This window comes from Podarcis gaigeae (assembly GCF_964106915.1).
Source record: "Podarcis gaigeae genome assembly, chromosome: 5".
Classification (NCBI taxonomy): domain Eukaryota; kingdom Metazoa; phylum Chordata; class Lepidosauria; order Squamata; family Lacertidae; genus Podarcis; species Podarcis gaigeae.
Window position 1 is genome coordinate 35637950 of NC_139681.1, and position 21978 is coordinate 35659927.

Consider the following 21978-nt stretch of genomic DNA (forward strand, 5'->3'; position numbering starts at 1 on the left):
ATAATTAAATGGTATCTGTCCAATCATCTGACTGTATACACAGCTAATGTAAATGAGCTCTGCAGTCTGCAAAATGCAAACAGAGCTAATGAAAGGAGTCTTCAGCATATTGTTTATAGAGCTGGTTTGATATTTTATTAACACACATTAGCAACAAACCAAAACCAGTGGTTTTTTAATTACTCACCATCATGTCTCAAGTCTGTACACTGGCTTATTCATTCTATTATCCACAAGCACACTGAAATCCTACATCCAGGACTTTGCTTAATTTCCAAGGGGAAAGAGAGCAGGAAAAACAACTGCTATATATTCATTTGTTGGAGGGATTCAGATTTGTAGGGTATGCAGTAAGTGGTATTTCAGATACTACTGAAGTTGTTTACCCGTGCAAATTTAGCACACGTTCATGACTGACAAGTAAAGACAAACTGAAGATTTCAGTCCTACCTCTATGACGGGGGGGGGGGGGGGGCGGGGCGGGGCGGAATGCAGGTCAGTGGAACTAACATCTCCCTCTCTAAAGCAAGTGTTGGTTTCTCCAAGCATAGAAGGAAAATCACAGGTTTGCACATGGGAGTCAACTTCTAGGCGCCGTGGGGGCTTCACCCCCCATAAAATATCCTTGGATATTTGAATGGCAATGCCCCCAAAAAGTTGATGGGCATTGCCATTCAAATGGTGTGTGTGCACTGTGTCATTTGATTGATTATAAAATAAACAATATTTTATTCAAGTTGGCACTCCTGGGTTTGCAACACACATACCAATTCTGCTGCTTTTTTGAGGGGGCAGAGCAGTAAAATTCTCAGAGTTTTTCAAGGGGGTTAATTTACTCTAGTGTACTACAAGGGGAATAAGAGTTCCTTCCCTGTTTTCAGGTTTTTTTATATTCTCATTGTGTCCTCTTGTGACAAGCAATGAGGCAGCTCCCTGCCTGGCCCCAGTGCTTCCCCATTGCATCTCCTGGGGGCAGGGAAAGGCCCATTGCATCCCCCCATAGTGAGTGTGAAGCTTTTCTGTGCAGGCCCACACTTCTTCCCTACAACATTTACTGGGCATTCAACAGGAAGGTTCCTTTGCACATTCTTCTGGCCCAAACCTCAGGAAATGTCACTGCTTTGAGACCATTGTCAGTTGCTATGAAAAGATCTGCCTGAGGAGATATGGCAGCAAATATATGCTGCCGTGTAGAAAGACTCAGCATTCCTATAAGCAGACAGATATGACAAGGCTTTTTCAGAACTGTAAAGTGGGATGGAGGGACAGGGACCCTTGGCCACTTATTTATTCAAAACATGGATATTGCCAAGACTCCCAAAATAGCTTACATATCTATAAAAGCAATATGGTCCCTGATGTCAGGCCCATCATATAAAAAAGCACAACCCAAAATGGAAAGGGGAGGGGTAGAGGAAAACCAGCAAACTCACACACCAAATGGTAAATGAAATTCTGTGTCCCCATCCCTGTAGCAGCTTTTTTTTTAATCACCATTTTGAATTGCCAAATTTGCACTGTGCTGAAATATTGGTTAAGTCAGCTGCACTAACATCTGCATCATCACAGTGACTGAAATAAAAAGATCTGTGTGGGTTGTGTTTTTTTTAATGCATTGCTGACCTGGGAAAACTAAATATTTGGTCTCCTACTGAGACTGACAAATAGGAAAGTTGATTGCTTGCCAAATCATTCCTTTTTTAGCAAGACCTCTTGGGTTGCCTTTGATATCTCAATGAACTTGATACACGCAGCAGCCTTTCAACTCTATAGGATACGCATTGGCCCTCCTTACAGCATCAGATGTAATACAGGGTGGAAACAGCAGATCCTTTGTAAGCTATTTGTCAACTTTTAAAAGTCTCACAAGGAGGATCTAAGAGACAGTGTGGGGAGACAGTCATCCAATAGCTCAGGCTGCAGAAAGCCATCTTTCCCCCCACAAACATAGCTAAATCCCATGGCTATTTTCTCAAAAATAACCAGGGCTGGATTTAGAAGAGAGGGGGAAGAGGTGACAAAACTGATTTCCAATAAGTGCTCCCCTTTTATTTCCATAACAAGTCCTTGAGTCTGTACTCTGAATAGTGACACCAGGGACCTAGAAGGTGCAGGGCTTGTCAGTCCAACCCCTGCACAGTCTCATCAGGGCTGACCTTAAGGCAATTGGAGCAACTGGGCCAAATTGGGCCCCGTATGCCTCTCCTAGGGGGCCCCCCACACCAGGGCAATCTAGATGGATTTTATTTATATCTATAAGATTTTGCAGATTTTGGCTGTGAACTGGTGCCCTGCAAAAAAAAAAAGTTGCGCCCCACAGCTTCAAATTGGGCCCCACTGGCTAGCCCTGAGTCTCATAGTTGCTTGGCCTGAGTTGCCCTGCCCTTGCATGAAGTCTTGGGTTTGCAATTTTGGGAGAGGGGGGACTGCGGCACTGGGGAGAGGGCAGAAGGGTGAGGCCCCCTAGACTTAGAGGCCCGAGTTGCCCTGCCCTCTCATGAAGTCTTGGGTTTGCAATTTTGGGAGAGGGGTGACTGCCCGATGGGAGCAGGAGGGCTGGCGAGACCCCCTAGATTTAGAGGCCCTAGGCTTCAGCCTACTTAGCCTATACATAAATCTGGCACTGTAAAGAACCCTACTCTGTTCAATGGGGCTTACTCTCAGTTTTAGGAATGAAGCCTAGGACTAGTTTAGGATTTTACATTTCAAGGGAGAAATAAAAAGTGTGGTTTGTAATTTAAGTTCTATGCATATAGTTGCAACTTCTGAAGTGTAACTTGCACAACTTTGTTGCAATGAAATGTGTGAACCTCAGACAGAAGCACCTAATGCATTGTGCAACTTCCCCCTGCAACACGTTTTTCTTATTACCCACATATTGCAAAAGCATAAAAAAATGAACTGAAAACTATCTGACCCAGATGTCTTTCACAACTGAGAAATGAAGGAGAAAAACTGCAATGAATTAAATTTCTGTTGGTTTATTTAGATTTAGAATATCCAATGAAGAGCCTCTGTGTCTCCCCCAAGCAACTGATTTGTGTTTCCTCTACATTACCCCAGCTGCTTTAAATATCTGGACCTATTTTAGCTGTAGAAAAATAGACTGTGGCTGCTTACCACACAATACTAAGTAAAAGCATGGCTTAATATGGTGTGACAGCTGTGCCAAAGTTTAGCTTAGTGTATCATCCAAACGTGGTATAGTGGTTAAACTTTCTCCTCAACATTACATTAGTGAGGAGAGAGCTTAACCATGAACCCATGCCATGCTAAGTCATGTTGAGCTAAAAGGACCAGATGCAAGCAGGCGCAAGCAGGAGCCAGCATGTTCATGAAGTTCCAGCTAACCAGACATACTGTGTCTCATGATAATCTAGAATGCCCCCTGCTGAAAGATTCCAAGGGCGAAATTAGATATGAAGTGAATTGCAGTTAACATACACATTTTTATTAATGTACAGGACAACTGTGAACAAGCCTATGCAGCCTTGGGATTGTTAGTGTTGGTATGGGGAAGTTGCTCTCTTTCCCACCCTGCACAGTACAAAAAAAAACCTCACCAAAATTACCGTATTTTTCGCTCTATAAGACGCACCAGACCACAAGACGCACCTAGTTTTTGGAGGAGGAAAACAAGAAAAAAATAATTCTGAATCTCAGAAGCCAGAACAGCAAGAGGGATCGCTGTGCAGTGAAAGCAGCAATCCCTCTTGCTGTTCTGGCTTCTGGGATAGCTGCGCAGCCTGCATTCGCTCCATAAGACGCACACACATTTCCCCTTACTTTTTAGGAGGGAAAAAAGTGAGTCTTATAGAGCAAAAAATACGGTACTATTTGAAGTTCCTATTGGCACAAATGAGTATCTACTTTGACCTTCAGGGAATGCAAATATTGGAGAGTTCAGAAACTTAATGTTTTGTTTTGCCTATTTGTTTCAAGGGCTGAAATAAAATCATTAACAAAATGCCATCCATTTGGCTTAATAAAAGAGAGGCAATAAAATGACTTGAATATTTATAGTGGTCTCTTACAGACCTAGCAAGTGGTTTTTCTCCCCCTTTCATGGTATTTTGAAACCTCTATAAGTAATATTGCTTAAACAGAACTGCACAAAAGTTATATTCAGTAACAAAACAGGTGTGTGTCACTCAATTTCACATCTCTAATCCATTTGGCTTCATGACATGTTTGAACCATAATACTGCCAGGCTAGAAGTAATTTTCAAACACATTCATGCCCAGATTTATAACAAAGGGTGTTTACAATAAGGCTAGCTGCAGATATTGGCAAGCACATTTCAAGTACTTCAGCAATCACCTATTTTCACAGGGGCTAATTTTCTTTTCATACAACCTAAGATCAGATTTAGAGCTCAGTTGCTCTGTCAGCATCACTGTCATGATGAACCATATATGGCAAGCGGCTATATTTAAAAAAAAATCAGTGTGATAATGATCCAGTATCAACAGGTTTATACTTTTTGGCAGATCAAAAGCACAACTGCTGCATTTTATGTCTTTTATTTACTTACAATATTTCTGAACTTTCAAGCATTATGGGATCATATCTACTACATATACGTAACTAATAAGCCATATTGCAAGGGAGCAGTCAATGGACACAAAATTTATATGCAGCCACGAAAGATAATGTACTGCATTTTAAACAACTATGGTGAGACAGCAACTTTTATTAGACCACCTAGTTATGAAAATTTGCTAGCAAGTTTCCAAAAGAAAATGGGAACAATCCAACTACATGCACAGACAGAACAGCTCCAGCCAGATCATTGATAGTGCTGCCAATCTTCAGTTCAAAGATAAGGCAAAGGAGAATGCACCCATTTCACTGCTTCAGGTGGCAGATGATTTTGAGAGAACAGGGACAGCAGAGACCTTCGTGTTTCTCCTAAGCCCCTTGCCACTCCTCATTTGACCCAGGAAGCTGCTTAATCCAAGCCACCCGCATCTGCCCTACACTGTGTCATATACAATATCAGGTGTGAGGCAGGTAAAAGCTTGCTAAGAGCAGGCTTTACAGACACCTCTGACTAGCTATGCCTTTGTAACACCTGTTTCTTTGCAAGCACCACTAAACAGCTGGTCCATGGAGGTTGCAAAGCACAACAGGGTCTTACAACTGCCTCTGATCAGCTGGTTGTCGCTGCTTGGTTTCCAATTGCACGGGCAAAGAAAAACAGGGCTACCTAATGGCATCAAGAGATGGGAAGCCCCTGTTTTTTTAAGATTAGTGTATGTAGTATTTTTGTTTCTGTATTGTATTGTATTGTTCTGTTTTGTTTAATTCTTTTTCTTCTTTTTTGTTGTAATCTTTAAACCTTTAATAAATATTATTTTTTTTTAAAAAAAGAGATGGGAAGCCCCACCCACCAGTCACAGTAGTCCCATGGGGGTGGGCAAGAGGAGGTAAGGGTCCTTCCCACTGGCCAGATACAGTTCTCTGCCCCTGTAGTAATCTAAGCACATTCTCTCTTTGTTTTTGTTTTAAGAAACAGGAAGTCAGAATGCTGTCACTATACAGTTGAGTAGACATTAACCTCAAGGTGCATATCTAGGATCACTTGCTTTCTGTTGGCCCTGCCTTTACTAGCAGCATTGCGCAGAGAAATCAAGCTGGCAAAGCTTTTAAGAACATAGAAACAACTTTTCCCTGCTAAATTTCTGTGTGGCAGCCTTTTGTTAGGAACAGAGCCAGCAATATAGTAACCAGGTGAATGAGGTTACAAGACCCTGAACTGACCCCAATATTTTCCTTCTGTGACTCAAAAATAAATTTCTGCCAAGTTATTTCTTTATTTTTCAGCAATGACTGTAAACTGAGCTGCGTGTTTATAGTTTATGACTGAAACAAGCCAGCTCCACAAATCACGGTATGAAATAGCACTTCCTCACTTGGTCACTTGGGGGCTATTATTACTTAGTGGGGACAACCTGGTAGCACATCTTGCTGGCTCTTGCCTTGTGCTTGTAACATAATATCTTCCATGTGATGTGGAAGATCCAGGCTTAAAGTTTAGCGCAATCGTAGTCCATTCAGTCATTTATTCTATCCACTACATACACACATACACACACACAAAGAGAGAGAATGAGAGTGAAACAAAAAAGTGTATTAATTCTGCCCATTAGAAATTTAATGTATGCACCGTTACAAAATGTTATTCTATTGGGAGGCAATGTAGATTAAAGCTGTTGGCATAGCTCATGAGTAGGGGTGACAACTGCTACACCATTCAGAGGCAGTGTACCACCTTGCTTTCTACTTCCTTTACAATATATAATACAGCAGCAATTTTTTTAATACCCAAGGGTAGATTAGCATAAGAATAGTGAAATGCTCACTGAGAATAGGAGTAGTTTTTTTAACTGAATAATATTCCACTCTGAATATATGCTATAATTCTCCATTTTCACATGTACTGCAGTGCACCTTTATTACAAAGTTATAATCAAAGCCAAGGTAAGAACATTTAATAGCAACATAAATATCATTTATATAAGTTGCTTCCCAGGGATGCCAGTATGCTGATATTAATTTCTGCTTTTTCATAATCTTCTGTATTATAGCAATACCTGGTAGAGATTAATCATAATTACAAAATATTTTATGTTCCAAGGTGGGCTGTTGTTTTTATATCACCGGAGGTACTGCTGCCTCTGCAAATAAAGATATTTGCATTATATGACATGGCATGTGTGGAAAATATCAGCTACAAGTTTGGAAAAACAGGTATAAGATTGGCAATCTGATGTCAACAGTGGGTTGATTTCAACACTATGGGGCAACCTCATATTGTTGACACATTTTTGTAGTAAACTATGAATAAATGCAATAAATAGTAATACATGTTGATAATCTACATTAATGCTTTTCTGCAGTACTGCTGCTCATGGTTTACTTGTGAGGCATACAATTGTCAGCATATGAGCTCATCGCAACTGCCTACATCCAGCTTGTTTACACCATGTGATTTGGCTGACTGTGGGAAACAGCGTTTCAGTCAGTTCACAGGGCAGTTCACCGGAATTTGCTCAGAGTGTAATATGAGACCTTCCTCTTGCGTATGTACAGGAAGTATCTCTCACTTGTTTGCCGATGCTTGAAGAGAGCAGACATGATTTTTGTAATGCTGAAGAGTCAGAAATAAAGCCATGTAATTAGACGTTTCTGACCATCTCTTTCCCCTGCCAGGGGGCAGGAAAGAGTGGGTGTGCTCTTCCCACGCTGGGGAGGGTCGCCTATCAAGGTCTGCCTGGACTGCCGGGACGTGGGCAGCCAGAGTAGATCAACCGGAGATCAAGCCGGGTGCCTGGGAGAGATGCCAGCTTGTCCCGATAGTGGCTTGAATTCCAACAACAATACCTGCTGGTAATAACGCCAACACTTCTTCCCCTTTATTACTGCATTTTGCATTCTATGTTTATGACAACTTTTTTTTACTGAATTGCATTTTTCTTTTCCTGTGTATTCATGCAAACCAAGCTTTTGCTATTATTACTATTTTCATATTGTTGGCATCCATTTGACTCTAGTGCTGTGCCAATCAGCAATGTGCAAGGCTCTTCATGATGTGGGTGTCCATGGAGGAGGAGAGCTAGCTGTAGAGGGCTACCTCTCCTCTCAGTCAGAGTCTGTGCTCACACTGCGACCCTCGGCACCCAGTTCTTTCTGGAATGGCTTTCTTCTTCTGAGCCACCTCCTGCCTCTATCACCTCCCAGTTTGACCCTTCCACAGACCAGTGCTGAGTGTCCCACTACCACTGTCCCGCGTCTAAGTCTTCTTCCTCTGTGTCATCCTTTGGGGGTTCTTGGGCTGGCGTCTCCCACCACTCTTCATCATCCAACCAGTCTCTAACAGTTACAACTTTTGCCATTAAATTATAAGTATGTTTCTATTTTAATCATGTTTCTATGACTGTGGATTATTCCATATTATGCTCACAACAGCTCAGTTAAATTAGGGTTAGAGCTAGTGGTTGTCCTATGATCAGCCAGCTAGCATCATTACTGAGTATTATGATTCCATGTGATTTAAACAAAGGCTGGAGCTCTCAGGGATTTTAGTTCATTTTTTAAAAGGACATTTGCATGCCACCCAACCACATGTGGTCCACTGGGCAGATTACAATAAATAACTATTAAAAAACAATCTAAGTACAAAACAAAGCCATAAAATAAAAAGGCACATAACTATAGCAAGAAAACAAAACTCATAGTGTGTCCTAAGCAAAAATACTTTTGTCAAGAGGCTCAAACTACACGAGTTGTTAAACAAGCCATCACCAGAAGCAGACTGGGAGAAAGTGCAGCTAACAAAGCACAAATGTAATATGATCAACCCACTTAAAAATCTTTTACACATATTCTGGACCAGCTGCAGTATCTGGACCATTTTTAAAGTCAGCACCACGTATAAGATACTACAAAAGTATAAACAGGATGCTGTTAACTTCCTGTACTTAGCAGGGGGTTGCAGTAGATGACATCCAAGGTCTCTTCCATCTGTAAAATTCTAAGATTATGTGAAGCATCAAGAGCGCCACAGGGACCCATAACACAATACGAAGATCAGAAATGGCAGTTGTGGGAATCAACAGTGTCAGATGGAAGCATCATGGAAAAAACGTGAACAACACACTCCTGAACTTGCACTCGTTCTCACCTGTGCTACCTTAAGGTATACTATTCACTGTGAAATTTTTGTCCTTTTTTTTCTTCAAAACTGAGATACTCCTAAATTATCTCTTGCCATTGTGCATTGTGATTCAAGAGGCCAAATGAGGTAGTGTTGTAAAGAAGCACTGTGAGTATAAGGATCAACTCATCAAATAAATTTGAGTAATACTAACAATTCCCATGCCTCTGCATCAGTGTGATAGATTAACAGCATAATGTAGAGTATCTCGTCATAAAAATAAAAGATGAGAATCATTTATCTTCAGTACAGCTTGTAGACAAATAATAGGAATATATGAGAAAGGCAAACTCAGTGTATTTAAGTCCTTGACATAACACAGAATTAGGAGGGGAAACAGTTTTCTGAACACTAATGGGACAATGAGACAATTTCTAGGCATTATTTCCAACAAGTTATTTACTGGAGACAAAATGTCATATTTTTCAAGTTCTGTGGCTAATTAAGATATTGGATGCTTTTTACTTGACATTTGTTCGGAAAGGCCTTACATATATATTTGTTCTACCTTTTCTTTCAGTACCTTTTTAATATTAATGAGGTTTATTTAGCTGCCGGAAGCCCAACTCAGTCCTCTCACTTTCGTTTCGGTGGATCAAGCAGACAGTTGTGCTGAATTAACTGGAACGGTATTGTTCCCTTTAGAAAACCCTCTCTTCCCTTGAAAGGGCAATTTGCTAATGCTAATTATGCTAGTATCATGCTAGCGTTGTACAAAGGAGATGAGATGTACAATGAAGCATAGGATAACATTTTCTTCAGCCGGTCTGAACTTGCACTCTTCTTTCCCGGAGAAGCCACACAGAGGTTTTCCACAAGCAGTTGAACCATGCAATAAGTTCTCTAGAGAGCTGACACCAGTGTGGTGATTATGTCACTTTGAACAACTTGAGGCTCATCATCTGATCTTGTACTCCACTGTTACTCAAAGCCAAGCGTAGGATCTTAATGACTCTCAAGTGGATAAAAGCAAAAGTAACTTGCATATTACTAAGACAATTGCAATAATATATTGTACAGTACTACTTACAAATACACCAGCGGAAGATTTGGGCTGAATTACAACCTAAACACACAACCACCACAGTGCGTTTCTGCCTCCAGAAAATACCCAGTAATGTAGCTACCAGTGTTACACAAGTACCACTGATGCATACTGCGCTGAATGGTTTTTTGCGCATCTCCACAAAAGTCAAATTATAAGCAGCTGAAACGTATGCTCAGCATTCACTAATATAATGACACAGGCCTCATCAATGTGCTGCCATGAGCGGAACTCAAACACACAACATCAGGTACATATAAAAAAGGTAAACCATCTGTATGAGGACTTCCACTTGTGCAGCAGGACTTCCCCTCTTTCTCCTCTTCCCGTGCACTCCTTATCTACCACTGCTCGCCACCCTGGTTTCTACTCCAGAGGGTGGGGGGAGGGAATCCAGAACATATTTGGGCTAAGCTCAGGAAAACAACAGTCTATGTGAGTTCTGCCATGCATGCAAAAAGACAATCAAAGCTGGACCCAGTAGCAACAGGCACATAGACAGTTACAACTGGAAGCTAGCTAAAATATATATAGGAATGGATGCTGGATTGAATTCTGGCACTGGACATGTAGTCTGAGTTGGGAGCTTAATACACATTTTTTGTTGTGTGACTGTTTAGTCTGACAATAGCAAAAAGTGAACAAGAGAGAATAAAAATAATTGTTTCTCTCTTACACCCATATATTAATCTTTTTTTAAAAAGAGAGAGAGAGAGAGAGAAAATTTCTATGCAATTTTCCTCAGCTCAAGAAAAGCCCTTTTGAAGTTACTATTAATCTCCACCCTTCTCAAAAAGTAATCAAAGGATTTTATAAGAAGCTGAAATGGAACAGAAAAATCAGGTTAATCCAAAGGTGTCATAATTTTTCACTCATTGTTATGTTCTTAATTGACAACAAGACAGATGAGAAATGTTTAATGTTTTCTTTCATTTGTGAGTGTGTCCAGTGTGCATGTGTGTGCAGATAGATAAATAGATATGGATTATATCCTACTATATATAGATAAAGCAGGGAAGCAGGGAAGAAGCATGTGGACATGCTGAAATCATAAATTGAGAGGGAGCATGGCAGGAGTGGATCTTTACTAGTGTAAAAGAGATCCTAGTATTGTAGAAAAATACAGGATGATGAAAATGTCTCTTTAACTATATTTTTGTTAAGGAGTAGGGTGAAAAAATCATGGTCCTAGGGAATGGTATAAAGACACCAACTTTCTAAAGCTAAGCAGATCTGGATCTAATCAGTGCCTCCATAAAACCAGATGCATGACACTTCGGTAGAAATAAGAAAATAAACAAATAGGTTGGTGGGCAAATGAAACAGGGCCTTCTTTATAGTAGCCCCCCCCCCCCCCCATTCTGGTAGTCAATTCTGAGTGTGGACTTAAATTAAAAAGTTGGTGTTTGGTAATAGGTTTAGCTGTGCTGTTTTGTCTTTTGCTGGTTTTTATATTTCCATTGTAAAATATTTATCTTTTTTTTGTAATTTTAAATGCTTTATGTGCTTTTAAATACCGGTACTTTATTGTTTTTCTTTTTATTGTAAACTGCTTTCAGAGACAATCTTCCCTGAAAATCAGTGCAGAAGCCTAATTAAGCAATAAAATGCAATGCTTAGACTAGACTAGAATAGAATAGAATAGACTCTCTGCCCTGCCCCCCCAAAAATAGCTCTGGATGAATTGCATTGGATGAGCACTGCCTAGCCAATGAAATGAGCCATGAATCCTTATCTCCTGCAGATGCCTTCAGGGCAAAAGGAGAGGAGGAAATAATTGGGCTTCAAGACTGGACTTTTTGGTATGTTGCCTATAACCTGCAACTTTCCCTCCCTGCTCCTTCTCCCACTGCTAGCATGGCTGTCTGGTGGCAAAGTGAGGCTGAAACCTTCTTCTTCAATGCAACCACAGGATTTGGAGGTGAGGTGAAGAAAAGTTGAATTAAGAGACAGCACACACCTCAGAAAACACCATTTAGTTGATGCAAGTCTCTGAAACCAAATTTCTCTCCTCACCACCAATGGGCACCAGGGGATCAAGGGAGAACTCAAATGGAAATGTACAGGAAAAAGTGATTTTCATCATTCCATTCTCCCCATTTCAGCAATAAAGAATTTATCAAGGTGACAACAGAGCTCAAGAAAGTAGTCCTCTCATCCCCTTTCCCCAGCAATTCATCTCCCCATTCACTCGCAGTTTTGTGGCAATCCACCCTTTTATCATTCCTACTTACAACCTCTTTTCCAAATAATAATAATAATAATAATAATAATAATAATAATAATAATAATAATAATTCATCAAGTGATACAGGAGCCTCTTTTGAATAAGGATTACAATGGTGTAATTGTAAAATATTAAAATAAAATAAAATAAAAAATAATATAATAAAAAATAGTGGCTTACATGCAAATCTGCTCTGTCTGCATCTACCACATTTACTGACACTTTTTGATATTAAATGTGTTATGTTGCTAACTTGCTGTTCTATACCGTATTGGCCCGAATATAAGCTGCACCCAATGCATAGCTAAACTAGTCCATAAGATGTTGAGATCATTGGCAATTTGGATGACTTCAATTCATCAATAGAGGATAAGGCTACCAATGGCTATTTGTCATCAATACAGCCTCTGAATACCAATTCCTGGGGCTCATGGGGGGAAGACAACTATTCCATTCATGACATGCTTGTGCACTTCCTAAGGCAGTTGCTTGGCCACTCCAGGAGCCTAATGCTGGATTAGATGAGCTTTAGGGCTGATCGAGCAGCACTCTTTTTATGCACCGCTATACAATTACCTTTGCAACTTTCCTGCAATCATTTCCTACCTTTAGTCCAAGAGGACTGTTCTGGTGATAAGCAAAAGGCAGATGGTGGAGAAATACACACACATCCATGGTTCATTACAGACGTTTTATCCATCCTGGAGCCTTACCAAAACTCCCACCCAGGTTTATCACAGCAAAGGCTGATGAAATTTCTTCAAGAAACCCACCTGCAGAGCCAAGACATTCATCCTGAGATCCAATCATGCCATCCATTCAAAACCCTTTGAATCCATGCAAGTTAGGAACTGAATTTACGTCTAATAAACTTCTGCAACAATTAGATATAATTGGAATCTTAGCTTTGGTGTGAATGCAACTAAGTAAATGTAAATTAGCTTTAAATGGGGCATAAGGAAAATTAAAGAAAGCCTCTCTTAATTGCATCTTTCATTTTGGAACAATGCCGCCTGTGTAATGTGATTTGGACAGGCTTCTTATGTAAGTAATCCATTTTTTTAAAATCCCCTTACCCCCAATTTCATCCATTTTACTGTTCTGAGTTTTACTGACTTCCACTTAAGAGCAGGTGCAAGCAGGACTTGTGTCTTGGACTGTATCAGAGAGGACAGCATAAGGTATTGGAATGTGATGAGCTGCCTTGAAGGATTTAACAAAGGGATGGAGAAATCTGCAACCCTCCAGATGTTGGACTACAACTCCCAGTACCCTTGGTGGCCATACTGACTGGGGCTGATGGGAGTTCAACAACAAATGTGTAAATTTCTTGTTGTGTAAACAGCAGTTGAGAAGAAAGCTGAGCAGACCTGACCACAGCCCTGACAAAAATCCGCTCCCTGAAGCTGCTGTTTAGCTCCTTTCCCCAGCACTGGGATTATTATTATTAATAATAATTGAATTTCTATCCTGACCTATACCCACAGGTCTCAGGGCTGTTCACAGGATAAAAATAATACACACGCTATATAGATACACACACACACACACAGAGAGAGAGAGAGAGAGAGAGAGAGGGAGAGAGAGGGAGAGATGGTAGGAATTCTTGAATGTTGTTGTGAACCACTTGCTATTATGTATTTTGTATTCAGATAAAGGGTGGTATACAAATTTAAGAAATAAATAAAAATAAACAGAATACTATTAAAACCCTTATTGTGATATATTTCAGGTGTTTTTAGAAAAGATAAAATAAATGGTATCTAGTGGGAGTGATGGGAAAGGAGGGCTGACAAGAAGAAAATTCTTGAGACTCTATTAACTTCTATGAAAATAAATGAGTCCATTATCTAAGTGATCTGCTAGATAAAAGAAAGCTTTGCTTGAGTTTATAATGCTGGGAAAGAAGCAGGCACAAACAACATCAGCATCAACTATGATTTCAGAAGAAGGAAAAGCATAGAATTCACTGACTTTCTTCAGGAATGTAAAACTGGCAACAAACTAATAGGTAGCAAAAGTCTTTAAAAGAGCACAGGCTAGAACAAGATCAGTTTGATTGTTTATAATCAGAAACAAAAATCCATTTTGTTTTTAATATGTTTATGTCATCCTTACATCTATCCTTTCTGCACGTTGAACACTGAAGTTCTAACCTTTAAGCAAAGGGAAGAAAGCAAGAAGCTAATATTTTAAAGAAAGCTAAGGACACACAGTGGGCAAAATGTCAGGACTAATCAGAAAAAGGTGAATATGGACAAGTCCTAAAGCAAACTCAGTGTGTCACCTTTAAATTATTAATACCTTGCCAAAATCTCCAGGTCAATTTCATACATGATTCAGAGATGGGATTTTCCCCACAGAGCAATTTAAAGTCTGTATTTACATGCCTGCCAACAGAGATAGTACCACGCCTCTGGAGACAGGCTGAATGCAATGTATAGGGCAAACAGTACTATATCAATGTTTGGTTTTTCTATTGCTCACAATTTAGACAAAGCTTCCTAGATTTAGTTACTGTAGAATCTGTATAATTAATAATTGATTGGGTTGCAAGGCAATTTGTTAATATCATATTCATTAGCTTATATTTGAATTGTTTCCTCCAGAACTTGAACCACTAAGCTTTCATTAACCGCAGTTGCGTTCATTGACACTTCTGTCGGAGTGGATTAACTATCAAACAAATGCATTGCTTGAGGGTTTTATTTTAAAAAGGCCTCCGCTCACCAGTACTCAAGAGTACTCTTAAATTTTCAAATACAGCTAAAGAACAATCCATGAAAGAAGTACACAGAAGTGACTATGTCCTGCCTGATTGTTCTTCCACCAGACAATATAGCATCTACAGTGGTACCTCCGGTTACATACACTTCAGGTTACAGACACTTCAGGTTACAGACTCTGCTAACCCAGAAATAGTACCTTGGGTTAAGAACTTTGCTTCAGGATGAGAACAGAAATCGTGCTCTGGCAGCGCGGCGGCAGCAGGAGGCCCCATTAGCTAAAGTGGTACTTCAGGTTAAGAACAGTTTCAGGTTAAGAACAGACCTCCAGAATGAATTAAGTACTTAACGCAAGTTACCACTGTATATGAACATTATTAAGTGCCAAGATCCTCTTGTAAGACCTGCTACATATGGTGCTATTAATTATTATTATTATTATTTAATAATAATAATAATAATAAACAACTGCATTTTACTTTTCTGTACTCATGCACACAAAGCAGCTCACAACATAAAAATAGAAATGTTATTATTTGTTTCATTCATATGTTGTTGTTTTTTAAAAGACCCTTTTGTTCAGTCTCGTCAAAAGAGAGAGAGAGAGAGAGATACCACCCTTCATCCATAGATGTCAGGCTGGGTCACAATATAAGAATACAATATAAAAACATAAACTACGTAATAATCACAAGAACAAAAAAACACAAACCAATAACCTCCCCCCCACAAAAAAAAAACATTTAAAAGATGTATAGCATAGTAATCAGTCAAAGACATTTCACAATTTGGGAGCCACTGCAGACAAAGCCCTTCTCATGTTGCCACCCTCTGATCTCTCATGGGGAAGAGTTTTGCCGTAACGTTTCCACATGGGCTTGTGCTAGACAGAAGGGTAAGACAGGAGGTCATTTCTACTCCCTGCTATTTTTCTGAACTAGTACATTTTCCTAGGATGCCTGCCCATGCCATACCCACTTTAAAAACATACATGCCTGTGGTCCATTTGTACAGATTGAGAATAAATTCTCTTCCGTACATACAAAAAGAAGGAAGTTTATTTACTAAGGATGAAAACCAGACATCTCTGCACATATGAGGATCTGTGCATGAACTAAATAAATAACCGCTATGAAGTGGCTGAAATAAGTGTGCCAAGAATTCTTTTTTATATACAGTGGTGCCTCGCTAGACGAAATTAATCCGTTCCGCGATTCTCTTCGTCTAGCGGTTTTTTCGTCTTGCGAAGCAAGCCCATTGACAGCTTAGCGGATTAGTGCTAGAGCTGTCAAGCGGCTTCCAGCGATCAGCTGTTAAGCGGCTTATCAGCGGAACAGCTGATAAGCGGCTTAGCGGCTTAGGAAAAGGGCAAAAAAAGCAAAAAAAAACCGCTGGGGGACGCAAGATTTTTTCGTCTTGTGAAGCAACCCCATAGGGAAATTCGTTTTGCGAAGCGCCTCCAAAACAGAAAAACCCTTTCGTCTAGCGGGTTTTTCGTCTTGCGAGGCGTTCGTCTTGCGGGGCACCACTGTATATAATATTTATTGATAGTTTTTATCTTAATTACAATACCAAAGAAACAATATAATATAACACATCTTTTAACATAATTTTCTCAACTTCTTGGACTCCCTCACATCTCCCCTCCTGCATTCCTGACAATAAATTTCTATCCAGCAAATTTATCCCCTTTTTTCTATTCTTATTATCTATTTTCTGATGTTGTTTCTCTAATTTAGGTAACTTTAATTCAAATCTCAAAAATTAAAATATAACCTAAAATTTCCCAAACTTTGCCTTTTCTTAAATTTAGCTTCTCTTCATATTTCACTTCACCTAGCTTAATGGTGCCAAGTTTTTTATACTCTGGCATCCTTCTTAGCATTCATACAGTTTACAATATTTTTGTAAATAAGTCTTAAATTTCTTCCAGTCTTCCTCCACCGTCTCTTCTCCCAGGTCTCGGATTCTGCCAGTCATCTCGGCCAGTTCCATATAGTCTATCAGTTGCATACATCTCTGCACATATGAGGATCTGTGCATGAACTAAATAAATAACCGCTATGAAGTGGCTGAAATAAGTGTGCCAAGAATTCTTAAGAACAATAATTGCAGAGAGTGATTGTAACTTTGTACTCACATAAAACAGCATAAAGCTCATCTCTTGTAGTCACTTCTCATATTTCTTATTAAAATCCCTCCCCCCACAGCCCCCATCCACGAAGCATGCAGGATGTTTCCCAAATGTTGTTGTTAATCCCATACAATGTAACTGTGGATGATCTCATTAATGACTAATCTTTCTGAATAAAGTTAATCTCTTTAAGTCAATGATATCTTGCTTCACAGGTTAATTATGTGTTTCGAAAAGTCCTTCTTTTTAACCATTTTAAATAGGGCACCTTTCAGTTTCTCTAGATGCCTTATTGTGTTTATCTTATGGTGTGTGGTTTTTTTTTTTAAAAAAATGACTGCCCCAATTCATCTTTCTGTACATTATTTTGTATGTTACAATGTTGTCCTTTATATCCGGGCTTCCGACTGTTCTCACTGTCCATTTATGCAACCTGAGAATTACACAACCACAAAAATGAAAGCACAGTTTAGCCTGCAGTTCATCATGTCACACAGAATCAGTGGGAACTTCCAAGGTGAACTGTGTTAAAGATGCTTGCAGGCCATTTGGTTACATGTGTTCAGATAGCTTGTGATAAAAGGCAGAAAAGCAAAAGCAATCCCCCAAGATATGATGACTTTCGTTTTCCCTCAAGTTTACAACTAGACATGGGGAGAAGGGTATCCTTCATGATTCCAACCAAGGTCTTCTTAGCCATACACAATATAATAATAATAATAATAATAATAATAATAATAATAATAATAATAATAATAATATCAGGGCACCTAACCCTTATCACACCAATGGCCACAATGACTGCTGGCTAATCTTCCAAATAATGCCAGTGATGTGCATGTTAAAGTGAAAACTGACATAGCCAGTTTATGGAAAGACACGCAGGAAGACATAATAGTGTCCCCTCTTTCCTCTGCCAATCCATGCCAATCAGTAGAGGAGTGGAAGGAGGAGTGAAGATCAACTTCTGTAGAGCAGACAGAGATATTTTCCTTCCTATTACACACTGGCCTGGATGGAAAGGTTCCTGGATGGGGAGAAAGATATCCCTGTCCAGTGCTTTCCTTTCAAAAATGTTTCTCCTTCCCTTTGAAAGCCACCACTCATGGAGCTCAGGCAGCACAAATTTTACCGGGGTCTTGCGAGACATTAAAAGCATTTTGTTGGGCCTGATCAACATACTCTTCCACACCCTGGAAAAAGGCAATAGTTCCTGACTTGCAGCAGCTTTTCTTTCTCTTCCCATACTTCACAAAACGTATTTTCTTTCTTCTAACAATCCAATTCATAAAAGTTTGCTCTTTCATTGTTACTGCTACTGATTAAAGTATTCTGTTGAATAATCATAATCATCAAACCCATTGAACCTGAATAGAAACACTTGCTGCAAGTGGTTGTGAGGCTGAGAGATTATTTATCATTACTGTACAGAATATGAAGATCTTATTGCATAAATGAAATTTGATATTTCTGTTGCAAAGACAGCTTACTAACTTGTTGATAAGATTTATTATGCATTTTCAAAATTATTCTTAAATATATTTACCTTAATTAACTTAACATGCTTGCTGTTATATACAGTTTCTATAGTAAAGTTTCTACCACACTGAATGATTCCCCCTCCCCCAGTAAAATATGGTGTGGGAGCACACAGTTCATTGGAAAGGCATGCAAGCAAATGCTTTTGAAGCAGCCTAAACTCTCAGCCTGCTTCTAGAAATCTGCAAGGCTGTTTCATATTCCCGTGCTAACTTTTTCCATATCAAAGTGAAAGTGGAGAGAGTCTCTGGGAAAACAGTCCCCCATCCCATTTTAGCAAATGGTACTATGTCAATTTTTTTCTGAGTGGTTCAGTCTCTTCCTTATTATTATTTCAAAGCTATGTAATGAATAAGGAGCTCTCTGTATGACTTCTGCATCCTACCAAAACTGTTTATATGCATAAGGGCTTCAATTACATGTCAAAATATGCTGTCACTTTTTGTACCAAATCTCAGGCACTACTGCAGGAACTGTATAACTACCCCTTTGATTTCATGCATAATTTATGCTGATTTTCTTTTCTTGCAAGCTTTTCACAGTACATTAACAAAAAGCTGACGGCTTTAAATCATAAGACTTTTTTTAAAAAAAAATGACTTGTGTTGCAAGAAAAGGAACAGAGACACATTTTTAGATATCATTTAACAATACTAACGAAACATTGTTTTGTTCCATGCTAGTAAAAATAAATAAAATAAAAATATCCATTGCTGTGAATCTAAACTACTACAAAAATAGCACAGCATATTCCAACCACCAGAGCCAGCTCCTAAGAACATAAGACGAGCCCTACTGGATCACACAAAGACCCATCTAGCCCAGCATCCCATTCTCACTGTGGCCACTAGATGCCTACAGGAAGTTTGCAACTGGTAATGGATACTCATCCAATGTCTATTGTTGTAGCTTTTGAATATAAAGCTTCATGGTCATCAGCTCATGTTCAGCCAAAGGCCATTTGAATCCTCCCCTCTCAGTACTATTATCTGTTCGTGGATATTATACCTGGCTGCAGAAGAGTGAGGCCCACTTCATCAGACTAAGGAGTTCAGTTGACATTTTGTTTATCCTCTCCCAGCAATAGCAGCCATTCCACCTGACTATTAATCCTTAATGTAATGTTTCTGAATTTGCTGGGTTTTCCTGTTCCCACCCCATCCTTTCATTCTTTTGAATTATGCTGAATCATGGGACACAAACCAGAACAAACCATAGACCAACCAAAGGCAGACATACTGTATTTTTCCATGTATAAGACTAGGTTTTATCCCTTAAAAATAAGGTCAAAAATTAGGGGGCGTCTTATAAATGAATACATCTCCCCCCCCCCATTTTCTTATATCTGAGTCCCCCAAAATAGGTGGTGTCTTATACATGGGGGCGTCTTATAGACGGAAAAATACGTTCGTTGGCATGCAAGTGTGGGAATTCTCAATACTCATCAGCTGGGAATCAGATAGAGGGGCACAACAAACAGTGATCCCATCTTTCACCAGATGATAGCTGCTGGCAGTTATGCTTCCCATAGCCTGACTAACAGCTGTTTGGTAAGGAGGGAAGAGTGACTATGATGGGCAGGAAGGTGCATGGGGAAAGTTATTCATGCACACCTTCCTACCAATGTAAATTATACTCCCTGTTTAGCAGACTAATAGGGCACTGGGAAATCCTGGGTGGGTTGTGGGTTGTCCACCTATGTTGTAAATGATCATGTAACTGTCATTTCAGTATTTGCAAAGACTTTCCCTGAGCTAAATACCTTCACTTCCAATCAGTACTGCAGAATGGAGGGTACAGTGGTACCTCGGGTTAAGTACTTAATTCATTCCGGAGGTCTGTTCTTAACCCGAAACTGTTCTTAACCTGAAGCACCACTTTAGCTAATGGGGCCTCCAGCTGCCGCCACGCCGCCGGAGCACGATTTATGTTCTTATCCTGGAGCAAAGTTCTTAACCCGAGGTACTATTTTTGGGTTAGCGGAGTCTGTAACCTTAAGTGTCTGTAACCTGAAGCTTATGTAACCCGAGGTACCACTGTACATCTGAAATTCCAAATTATTTCTATGTCAGTTTGTGTCATATGATCTGTACCATATCATCTGTGTTGATATGCAGCAGCAACACATTGCTATTTTATGAAACACTCTGTTTCGTCTCTAGTGTCCTATCTAATAAACAAAATTTGAGCTGAACTATGTGCAGATTATACACATAGATTATGCACGCAGTTTCTGCAATGCGGACAGAGAAAACAATCCTATCAACATCAGCATTAAGTTTGTTGCTATTAATTACAAGATTCCATTTCCCTGTTCCGACGTAAATTTGGGAGCCAAGCTCCTCCCTCTATAAGCAGTCACTTGGCAGTAGCCATCACATCAGGCTACAGAAGAGGAAAGAGAAAGGATACTCTGTTGGAGCCCCTAAAAAACAAGCAACTTTTGCTTCCTATTCTCTGAATGTTTTCACCCAAGCTGCTCATTAGAAGAACTCGCAACTAAGAATGTGCACAGGAGTTTCCTTACATTCCTTCTCAAACCATTTTCCTTTTTGTGTCATGCCTTTTTAGATTAGAAGCCCAGTGTCAAAAGGGCTGCCTCCTTTTTGTGATCTGTAAAGCACCTTGAGGACTTTTTCTGACTGAAGAGCAGGATTAAAAAATATTTAAATAAAGTAAATAAACAAAATCCATTATCTACCCTTGCTGACCCTGATCCTACTTCAGTGAGTGAAAATTATTTGTGAGGAAGTTGATTATGAACTGAAAGACAACCAGAGAAGATGTTGAGCCCTGCCGGCCCTTTCCCCGCTCCACTTCACAGTCTGCCCAGACTAGTTTTTGGGGGTCTTTTGTTTTTAAAAAGATCACATAGCTCAACATAACAGGGAATTTCAGCTAGTCTATCCTCATTTATTTGTTCTAGCATTTTGTGAAGTAATGCAAACACCTCTAGTTTATGTATTTTAAATATAGGGATCTGATTTGCTTTAAGTCAAAATTTGATCTCTTCCTATGAGCATCCAGCTCTAAAATAAAATATTATTAATTACTTGCCCTCATATTTCATGCAAACTGCAATTCTTGTGAAATAATATTTTAAAACTGTAAATTTATTTATATTGGCATTCATTAAAAAGCTTATAATAGGGCTATCATTTAAGTGATCAATTATATTGTTGTAGGGGAATCATGATGATTCAGTTGTTAAATATGGCACACCTTTGGAAGAAGCGCAATAGGATAAAGATTTCTACTTCCAAAATGTGAAATAACACATTGATCCTCATTAGGAAGAAGCAACACCCACACATCTGATAGCTGTTAACCTAGTGCAGCCTTGGTGGTATTAAAATGCCGCACCATCTCTTCATAATGACCTTTGCGAATAGTTTAATTAAAAATAATGACTGAAGAAAGCTGAACATGTTTAGCAAAAGGAAGCACACAAAGAAAGCAGAACAGTGAACTACTGCTTTGCATTAAGATAACAAAATGAAGTATAACTGAGCTCTGAGCTTCAGCTGTTTATTCTGTATCTAAACTAAGCAAAGATACTGGCTCAGGTGGGGAAAGTGTGGCCTTCA

At 39.4% G+C, this 21978-nt stretch overlaps 1 protein-coding gene across 2 annotated transcripts in view; it reads right to left on the bottom strand.

Moving 5' to 3' along the window:
* Nucleotides 1–21978, bottom strand: part of PRKG1 (protein kinase cGMP-dependent 1) — a 630806-nt gene that overhangs the window by 415133 nt on the left and 193695 nt on the right. The window lies entirely within an intron of this gene.